The following is a 10923-nucleotide window of genomic DNA, read 5'->3' as shown; positions in this document are numbered from 1 at the left end:
GCAAGCTCCGCGCACCGTCATTGAGATTTCCTCTTCTCTTTTATTTTCTTATTTTCAGACATGAATTCAATTATTAAATTTGATTTTAGTTTTGAATTTATGGAGTAGTTTCTTTTGTGATCGGGACCACGATACGGGATAAACGATTGATTTTTGTTTATTCATTGAATTATTTGATTTATAAAGTTGTTTTATGTTGCGTAAATTTCGTACTTTTAATCTGTGACACCCCTGACCTCTTTAAATAAAATACGCAGCGGAATAAAAATTTTCTTTAAAATATGGAAGGAGTTTCAAAATACATTTTCTTTAAACATTTAACAACCAAAATAAATACATGATCATTCAAAAGGTATAATAAAATACAAAACATCAGTCCTATGATCATGCCATCAAAATCATCCTTCCAACGGTGCATGCATATGACTCCCTGTCCACAGTCAACGTCCCGGGCCGCCACTCTGATCTGCATCACATGAAATAACTGGAATGAGAATAAATCTCCGCAAGTGGAACTCTACATAGCAATGATATATAGTATACTCTGTAAAACATGGCTTTGAAATCATAAATACCATCAACTCTGAAACAAGAATACTGTAGCAATAACTGTAGCAATAGCATATCAATAGATAGCAATACGATGGTATTTCTCTTTTCTCTGGTTGGATTGATATCAATAGTATCTCTGACTGTGGTTGCAAATATCCCATCGATATAAATCGATAACTGTGAGGGATAAAAGCCTATGGGCGTTGATCAACTAATTGCATGCAATTCTCTGGCTATATATTTATCAATCCAATAGAAACATTTGAACTCTGAATAGCATTTAAAGCCGTCCTTTCACAATCTCATATTTTCTTTTGTATTCCCTTATTAACAATAGTGAGACATCAATGCCTCCAATAGATAATCAATGGAATCAATACATAACAATGAATCAATTGAAGGGAATAACACATTAAAACCTTTGAAACACAATACATATAACATCATGTGAGCACAAGGGATGAAATTCCACTTACAACCCAATAGAACACCTCAAACTTAGCTCTTGGTCACCACCTACAACAATAATCCATAAATAACACCATCATCAACTCTATATCCAAGAATCCATAACAATAAATCCATAAATCCACAAGAATAACAAACCCAAGTCGACTCTTAACTCAAAACCTTAAAAGAATCGCACCAAAAGCTTACCTAAGCTTCCTAGCACCAAGGAGAACGTCGATCTCAAGTCGAATCGCAAACTAAACGCTTGGATTGAAGATAGGAAATGAAAGAAATGAGGTAAAACCCTAAGAAATGGAGAGAATTCGAAATGAAAGAGAAGAGAAAAAGGTAAAGTGATGGCCAACCACTCCAAAAAGCGCTAAATATCTCGCCCATACCTCCACCGCGGGTGCGGCAACACAAGGACCGCGGGTGCGCCAAGCCTACGACCAAATATCAATTTCTGAACCACTGGGACCGCGGGTGCGGTCCTTACATGACCGCGGGTGCGCTCTACCTTCGGACCAAATCTTACTCTGCGCACAGCTTCTTCAAAGATCGCCTCAGAAACGCCTCTTCCCGTCCGAATTGGAAAAAGTGGTAAACTACAAAGTTGTAGCTCTATGTCTTATCTTGACTCCTAAAATTTCAGATCATTTTGATGTCTGAGTAAAAAGTTATGCTAAATCTCCCAACCTGTGTCACTGGAGGAACGTCGAAACACACAACACACTTCGGGACACTTTTGGCTTACCTTCCACAATGATTTGAACAAAACTCAAAATACGAAAGTTATAGCCTTATGTCTTATCTAACCACTCCAATTGGCCTCACCTCATTTGGATCAATATACTATTTATCATGAATTTAATCGTAACGCCGCTACAATAACACTGCACATCATCTAAAACCAACCATACTATAAATCATAACTCGAAACTCTTAACATGCAAACTATACTTAAACTTACCCAAATAGCCAATAATCATACAAAATCTTAAACCATACCGTACACCGGGCTCGGCTATTACAATCTCCCCTCCTTAGAGGAATTTCGTCCCCGAAATTGACGTCACTGCACGAACAACTCAGGATATCTCTCTCTCATCTCATCAATATCATCAATATTCAACTTAACCATGCTATCCACATCAACCATAGAAGCCAAAAACCCATCACAACCTCTATAGCTTTCCTCTTAGGTGGCATCCTCTACTCTACAATGTGCTCACAAAAGACATATCAATATATAACAATGGATAGATGCAAGAAAACATACCCGGACAGTTGAATGTAGACGAAGTCATATGCATTGGTCCGAAGAACACCGCTCTGATACCAATTGTGACACCCCTGACCTCTTTAAATAAAATACGCAGCGGAATAAAAATTTTCTTTAAAATATGGAAGGAGTTTCAAAATACATTTTCTTTAAACATTTAACAACCAAAATAAATACATGATCATTCAAAAGGTATAATAAAATACAAAACATCAGTCCTATGATCATGCCATCAAAATCATCCTTCCAACGGTGCATGCATATGACTCCCTGTCCACAGTCAACGTCCCGGGCCGCCACTCTGATCTGCATCACATGAAATAACTGGAATGAGAATAAATCTCAGCAAGTGGAACTCTACATAGCAATGATATATAGTATACTCTGTAAAACATGGCTTTGAAATCATAAATACCATCAACTCTGAAACAATGAATACTGTAGCAATAACTGTAGCAATAGCATATCAATAGATAGCAATACGATGGTATTTCTCTTTTCTCTGGTTGGATTGATATCAATAGTATCTCTGACTGTGGTTGCAAATATCCCATCGATATAAATCGATAACTGTGAGGGATAAAAGCCTATGGGCGTTGATCAACTAATTGCATGCAATTCTCTGGCTATATATTTATCAATCCAATAGAAACATTTGAACTCTGAATAGCATTTAAAGCCGTCCTTTCACAATCTCATATTTTCTTTTGTATTCCCTTATTAACAATAGTGAGACATCAATGCCTCCAATAGATAATCAATGGAATCAATACATAACAATGAATCAATTGAAGGGAATAACACATTAAAACCTTTGAAACACAATACATATAACATCATGTGAGCACAAGGGATGAAATTCCACTTACAACCCAATAGAACACCTCAAACTTAGCTCTTGGTCACCACCTACAACAATAATCCATAAATAACACCATCATCAACTCTATATCCAAGAATCCATAACAATAAATCCATAAATCCACAAGAATAACAAACCCAAGTCGACTCTTAACTCAAAACCTTAAAAGAATCGCACCAAAAGCTTACCTAAGCTTCCTAGCACCAAGGAGAACGTCGATCTCAAGTCGAATCGCAAACTAAACGCTTGGATTGAAGATAGGAAATGAAAGAAATGAGGTAAAACCCTAAGAAATGGAGAGAATTCGAAATGAAAGAGAAGAGAAAAAGGTAAAGTGATGGCCAACCACTCCAAAAAGCGCTAAATATCTCGCCCATACCTCCACCGCGGGTGCGGCAACACAAGGACCGCGGGTGCGCCAAGCCTACGACCAAATATCAATTTCTGAACCACTGGGACCGCGGGTGCGGTCCTTACATGACCGCAGGGTGCGCTCTACCTTCGGACCAAATCTTACTCTGCGCACAGCTTCTTCAAAGATCGCCTCAGAAACGCCTCTTCCCGTCCGAATTGGAAAAAGTGGTAAACTACAAAGTTGTAGCTCTATGTCTTATCTTGACTCCCTCAAAATTTCAGATCATTTTGATGTCTGAGTAAAAAGTTATGCTAAATCTCCCAACCTGTGTCACTGGAGGAACGTCGAAATACACAACACACTTCGGGACACTTTTGGCTTACCTTCCACAATGATTTGAACAAAACTCAAAATACGAAAGTTATAGCCTTATGTCTTATCTAACCACTCCAATTGGCCTCACCTCATTTGGATCAATATACTATTTATCATGAATTTAATCGTAACGCCGCTACAATAACACTGCACATCATCTAAAACCAACCATACTATAAATCATAACTCGAAACTCTTAACATGCAAACTATACTTAAACTTACCCAAATAGCCAATAATCATACAAAATCTTAAACCATACCGTACACCGGGCTCGGCTATTACATAATCTGGCCAATTAATTGCATGTTTGTTGGTCGATCTTGACTCGAAAGAGAATAGATTGAATTTAGCTTTGAAAACATAAATCAACACACGGTTAAACCGACTAGAAATAGTACTCGGTTTCAGTGTGCGATTTTAGGCGACAGCTGTAATTCTTCCATTGATAAATGCGTTTTTGTTTAATTAAATTCAATTAGAATTAATTGGACTGTTAAATGAAAATAGGATTATAAATTCTAGAAATAGATTTATAATTAATTTAGGGAATTGCATCGTGACTTCAAATAATTTGTAGTTAAATGGTTCCAGTGCATGATATTAATCAAAGTTTATTACCGTCGTGTGTTCCCGATCATTTTATTTAAATTTGAAAATCCCAAGTCCCAAGCTTCTCTGATATTTTATTTAGTCATTAAAATTAGCATAAATTGGTTTAAAAATTCACTTAGTTGAAATAACAATCAAATCGCTCGTTATTGTTTGCCTAGATTAAATAAAATAATTGAATCTTAATAATTAAATAATAGTCTCTGTGGGATCGATATTTGGACTGTTCGTCCATTTACTATAACTTGACCTAGTCCGCTTGCTAGAATTAATCCCAACAGAATTCGTCGGTCAATAAGCATAAAATCTTTACTTATTATACAAACATACAAATATGTCTTGTTCTAATACAAACATATCTCTAATGTTTATTACAAACCATAAAATACAATTAGTACAAGTCTAGTCTGACACCACTAGTGATCTTCTGCGCCCGTAGTCACCACTCTAACTCGAACTCATCTCTGTCGTGACCCAGATCCTGCCCCACCTGTTGTTATGCACACATACAGACATAACAACAGCCGAAAACTCAAGTGAGAACAAATCCCAGTATAAAACATGTAAACATGCGTATGCATAATAAAATCATAAAGCATAATCTCATGCATGTAACATAAATAATAGGTTCCATAGTCTATGAAACCAATCCATAAAAGCATGCAATGCAATTTAACTCATGTCTGGCTCAACTCGACTCTACTCTAGGGATCCCGAGGTGAATAAGACGTCACTGTCTGTTACCTACCCTCCCAATCGGGGTAACTGTACGTCTTACTCCTAGACTTCGGTCGTGTCTATATCAAATGTCTACAATCGGAGGAAGTCTGCTCCTATGCGTCGATACACCGAACGTCTAGTTTTGACAACTCTGTCAATGACTCTCCTATCTCAATGCTTGAATTTAAATCTATAAACACAGCATTATCATATCAGGAGATTTCAATATAATCTGTAAACAATTCAAAACTTGTCAAAACATCAACAATAAATCTAGTATGTGATTTGGTTGGGAAACTCTAATCAAATCTGATTCGAGTCGTATCTTCCCTACAATCACATGAATTATACCTTTCTTGCACAATATGTGTCGTAGTCGGAGTCTCGAAGATGAATCTGTCAATATCAAATCTGAAATGGAAATGTTGATATACATTCTATCAATTTCTAATATCAATCAACACATATCCAATTCAATATTTGATCTCGGTATAATTTGACGGCATAACGACGTAAATTCTCAATACCGGTCAATCCAATTCTCATCATATATCAACAATCAATAACCTCAGCTTATAATCAATATCATAACCATGTCAAACTCTAAAAATCTGCATAATCTCATAACCCCATAATCTGAAGTTCATAATAATAGCATACAATACCCGATAACTAATCCGGTTGCAAATATACGATGCTCATAATCGCAAGAACATATATTAGCCATCATATCTAATTTTCCCCAACATGTATATATATCGACTTGCTGGAATTTAATAAAATGTATACCTCTTGATAGCCCTTGATACAAGGAACAAGAATCTCAACTCGGAATACAAATCGGATGGCTAAATCTTGATAAATCTTATTTCAAAACCTTGACGAAATTTGAAGATGCTAAGGGGTTTTCTCGGTGATCTGCTACTGAATGGAAGGGAAAGAAGACAACATATATATATATTGCATGCTAAGTAACACATGGCTCATTTTTCAAGTGGCACGCATGACCGCGGGTGCGGTAACTCCTACAGCGCGGGTGCGCCATGCTCTCGGCACCATTTTCATTTTTCAGAAATTGACGACCGCGGGTGCGGTCCTGTTCTTACCGCGGGTGCGGTCACCCCAGTGTAGCTGCACCGTGGGTGCGGTGCTTCCTAGACCGCGGGTGCGGTGTTGCTTCGGCAGTACATTCAAAATTCCAGAATTAATAACCGCGGGTGCACTCTTGTTCTAAGCGTGGGTGCGGTCTATCAACACTCTAATTTCTCATGTCTTTCTCCCCTCATTGCACGTCATGCATTCTCATATATTCCGAGTCTTACGTCAATGACGATTAATAAATCTCGAGCCTTACAATACTCTTGGAACTCGGCACTCAAGTACTCACCACCTCGATTCGATCGAAGTGTCTTGATGCTTCGTCGCAACTGTTTCTCTACTTCACTTCTGAATTCTTTGAACCTTTCAAAGGCTTCAGACATGTATTTCATAAAATACACATACCCATACCTCGAAAAGTCATTGGTAAAGGAAGTAGGCATGTCCATGCTTAGTTGTGATGCTAAGCGGACCGCAGACATCATTATTGTAATGCCAAGGATTTTATTTTATAACTTGCGATTATTGATTTATAATTTGCTGTAATTATGATGGAAAGAATCGGACCGGGAAAGACGAGAAAATACATGGAATGTGTGCGAGGAAGAGTACCCCTCGCGCATATGCACGACGCTGATGCGCGCATATGCGCGACGTGGGCAGAGGACATCACGCATATTCGCGGAGGGAGTGCGCACATATGCGCGAGCTGTGCGATGGCTCAAATTCAATTCCAGAGAACCTCGCGCATATGCGCGACAGGAGGACGCACATATGCGCGAGCTGCAGAGAGGGTTACCTGCCGAGAGAGTAGGTCTCACGCATATGCGTGGGACTAGGGCGCGCATATGCGCGAGGCATGCAGAAAGGAAAATCGACACTTGGATCTATCATGCAACTTGGTATATATTATGTAATGTTTCCTTTCATTCCTCATTCAGAAAGGAGAGAAAACCGAAGCTTCGGGGAAAACTTGATTCTTGATTTTAAAAATTGAATTGCGAGAAATCCGTCCGTCAAAATTTCAATCTGACTTCTGTACTGTGTTTGTGGGGACCCGGGCTCTAACTCATTTCTTTGGGATTAAATGGATCCTTATTATAAAAAGTAGGTCAAATTTTTGCCTTTAACATTACATCAAATGTTAATAAAACTAAGCACAATATATACTTCTACTTTATTTCATCAAATGTAAATACAAGTCTTGTATTTATACATTCATACAAACTAGTGTTTAAAAAAAACTACTATCTACAAGTAGTACAAAGCTAGTAGCAACCACTAGTCCTCTTGTGGGGACCCGGGCTCTAATTCTTTTCTTTGGGATTAAAACGGATCATTAATATAAAAAGTGGGTCAAATTTTTGCTTGTACACTAACTCAAATGAAAGCTAACATAAGAAGTCTCTATGTTATTCAACAACATAATATACAAACATAAGATACAAATATATCTGATTCCAAACCATATTCTACAACTAGTAATTAAATACAGTACATGCCAAATGTACAACTATAGTTCTTCTGCTATGCCCGAGATCACCACGCTATGTCCATCTCTCATCCTCTGCGTGACCCAGATCCTGCCCCACCTGTTGTTATGCACACATACAGACATAACAACAGCCGGAAAACCGGTGAGAACAAATCCCAGTATAAACATGTATACATGCATATAACCAATCATAACATATAAAACATGCTATTATAAATAATGTACATATGCACATGTAATGCGAATCAAATCATATCTGGACTCGACTCGACTATAACTCTAGGGATCTCGGTGTGAATAAGACGTCACTACCTACCCTCCAATCGGGGTAATGTACGTCTCATTCCTAGACTTCGGCCTGAGCTGTATCAACGACGGCAATAAGAGTAATACCTACTCCTATGCTGAGATACACCGAAACGTCTAGCTATTTGGCAATGCCTGTCAAAGACTCTCCTATCTTAGATGCAATGAATATCAATATGTAAACAAAGTATAATCATATTCATATCTGAATATCACACTGATCATACATGCTTGAATAAAACTCTGAAATCAAAGCATAAACATGTTAAAAGATTGAATATAATGCTACACACAATTCATAAACATGTTACAATATATCTAATAATACTAGTATGTGATTTTGGTTGGGAAACTCAAATAATATCTTATTTGAGTTACATCTCCCCAAACAAAACATGACTTATACCTTTCGTCGCACAGTCACTGTCACGGTTGACAATACGAATCTAAAATGGAAATGTGGATATACAATCTATCAATCTCTAACTCAACCAAGACACTTATACAATCTATACTTGATCTTGATACACTTTGACGGCATAACGACATATATTCTTAATACCGGTCAATCCCATCTCAACAAATATCAACATATACCATCCTCAACTCACAATCGAATCATATGCACAACACCATACTTAAAATCGATACATTTTATTCCTAAACATGCTGAAATTCATAAGAAATGCATACGACACCTTTTCTTCGTTCTAGTTTTGATTATAAACTCCTAATCCTCACTATAATATCTGAATACAGTCATAACAGCATTTCCCTTACATGAAATTCTTGAAACATGTTAGAACTGAATAAAATGTGTACCCTTTCAAAGCCTTCGACGCAAGGAACAAGAATCTCAGCTCGGATTATAATTTGAATGGCTGAATCTTGAGATATCTTACCTCAAACTTTGAAGAACTTAAGGAATTATTTGAGGGAGCTCTCGGTTCTCTGTGCTGGTAGGGAAGAATGAATGAATCAGCACGAATTCATATATATACCATGCCATGTGTCACGTTAAGAAGAAAGGGTGGATGGCTCGCATGCAGCACCGCGGGTGTGGTAACGTTAGGAGCGCGGGTGCGCTATGCCCTCGGCAGAAGCATAATTTTTCCAAAACAGTCGAACGCGGGTGCGGTCTTTACAACACCACGGGTGCGGTATGGTTAGGACCGCGGGTGCGGTCTTGCAAACTCAAATTTGGGCACCCTACTGTCCATGCACCGCGGGTGCGGTCTAATTCTACCGCGGGTGCGGTCTTGCACAGCTAAAATTTCACATTTTATCGCATCGTTCCGCCCCGCCTGTTCTTGCGTTTCATATTCAACTATCTACAAGAATCTCAGGCATTACATTTCTCAATTTCTGTCTATTCATATTCGATCTAGGGCATTACATTTCTCCCCCTCTAAGACATAAGTTCGTCCTCGAACTGAATAAATCAATCAAAATATTTGAGACAGTATTAAAATCAAAAACTGACTAAATACATACATCATATAAATAACTCGGGGTGTTTTTGTCTCATGCCTGCCTCTGTTTCCCAATTCGCTTCCTCGATGCCATGACGACTCCATTGAACTTTCACAAGTGGAATATTCTTCGTTCTGAGTTTCTTTTCTTTCCGATCAAGGATCTGTATCGGTTGTTCCACATAGCTCAAAGTCTGATCAAGTTTAGCTTCGTCAGGTTGAATGACATGAGAAACATCTGTCATATATCTTCGTAACATTGATACATGAAACACGTCATGTATTCCGGATAGAGAAGGAGGAAGTGCAAGTCGATAAGCTCGATCGCCAATCTTCTCAAGAATCTCGTAAGGACCAATGTATCGAGGAGATAGTTTCCCGCGTTTGCCAAATCGAACAACGCCTCTAAATGGAGAAATCTTTAAGAATACTCTATCTCCTGCCTCAAATACTAACGGTCTACGTCTGATATTGGCATACTTTGCTTGTCGATCTTGTGCTGTCTTCATCCTCTTCCGAATGAGTTTCACCTTCTCTGTCATGTCACGAACCATGTCTGGCCCAAGTTCTGGTACATCTGAGATATCATCCCAATATAGCGGAGATCTGCACTTTTTACCATACAAAGCTTCAAACGGTGCCATTTCAATGCTCGTCTGATAGTTGTTATTGTAAGAAAATTCGCAAAGAGGTAGAGAATCTTGCCAACCAATGCCAAAATCTAGCACTACGGCTCTCAACATATCCTCTAAAGTCTGGATAGTCCGTTCTGACTGTCCGTCTGTCTGAAGATGATAAGCAGTACTCAGGTGTAAAGTCGTACCTAAGGCCTGCTGTAAACTGTGCCAAAAGTGAGAAGTAAATCGTGGATCACGATCTGATACGATAGACTTCGGCACTCCATGCAATTTGACTACCTCTCGAATATATATCTCCGCCATCTGATCTTGTCTATACCTCATTCTGTACGGAATGAAACAAGCAGATTTGGTCAATCTGTCAATAATGACCCAAATCGCGTCACAGCCTTTCGATGATCGAGGTAACTTCGTCACAAAATCCATGGAAATGTGGTCCCATTTCCATTCTGGAATAGATAAACTCTGAAGTAACCCCCCGGGCTTCTTCCTTTCAGCTTTTACCTGTTGGCAGTTCAAACACTTAGACACGAATTCTGCAATATCTGATTTCATATGTTTCCACCAGAATTGTGTCTTCAAGTCATTATACATCTTCCTGCCACCAGGATGAATACTGAACCGACTACAATGTGCCTCTGACAGAATCTGCTGTTTCAACTCTGCAACATCTGGTACAACAAGACGGTTATTCACGTACAGCACA

At 38.5% G+C, this 10923-nt stretch overlaps 2 long non-coding RNA genes across 2 annotated transcripts; both read right to left on the bottom strand.

Moving 5' to 3' along the window:
• Positions 1-359: 359 nt before the first annotated feature.
• LOC140812099 (uncharacterized) lies at positions 360-1309 on the bottom strand. Its single transcript, XR_012113607.1, has 3 exons — positions 1210-1309; positions 1029-1068; positions 360-466 (listed from the first exon to the last, which is right to left on the bottom strand). It is a non-coding gene; the product is annotated as an uncharacterized lncRNA (long non-coding RNA).
• A 1174-nt stretch (positions 1310-2483) lies between these two features.
• LOC140812093 (uncharacterized) lies at positions 2484-3434 on the bottom strand. Its single transcript, XR_012113606.1, has 3 exons — positions 3335-3434; positions 3154-3193; positions 2484-2590 (listed from the first exon to the last, which is right to left on the bottom strand). It is a non-coding gene; the product is annotated as an uncharacterized lncRNA (long non-coding RNA).
• Between the last annotated feature and the right edge of the window lie 7489 nt (positions 3435-10923).

This window comes from Primulina eburnea, chromosome 1 (assembly GCF_022965805.1).
Source record: "Primulina eburnea isolate SZY01 chromosome 1, ASM2296580v1, whole genome shotgun sequence".
Lineage (NCBI taxonomy): Eukaryota > Viridiplantae > Streptophyta > Magnoliopsida > Lamiales > Gesneriaceae > Primulina > Primulina eburnea.
This window is presented reverse-complemented; position numbering and strand designations above follow the sequence as displayed.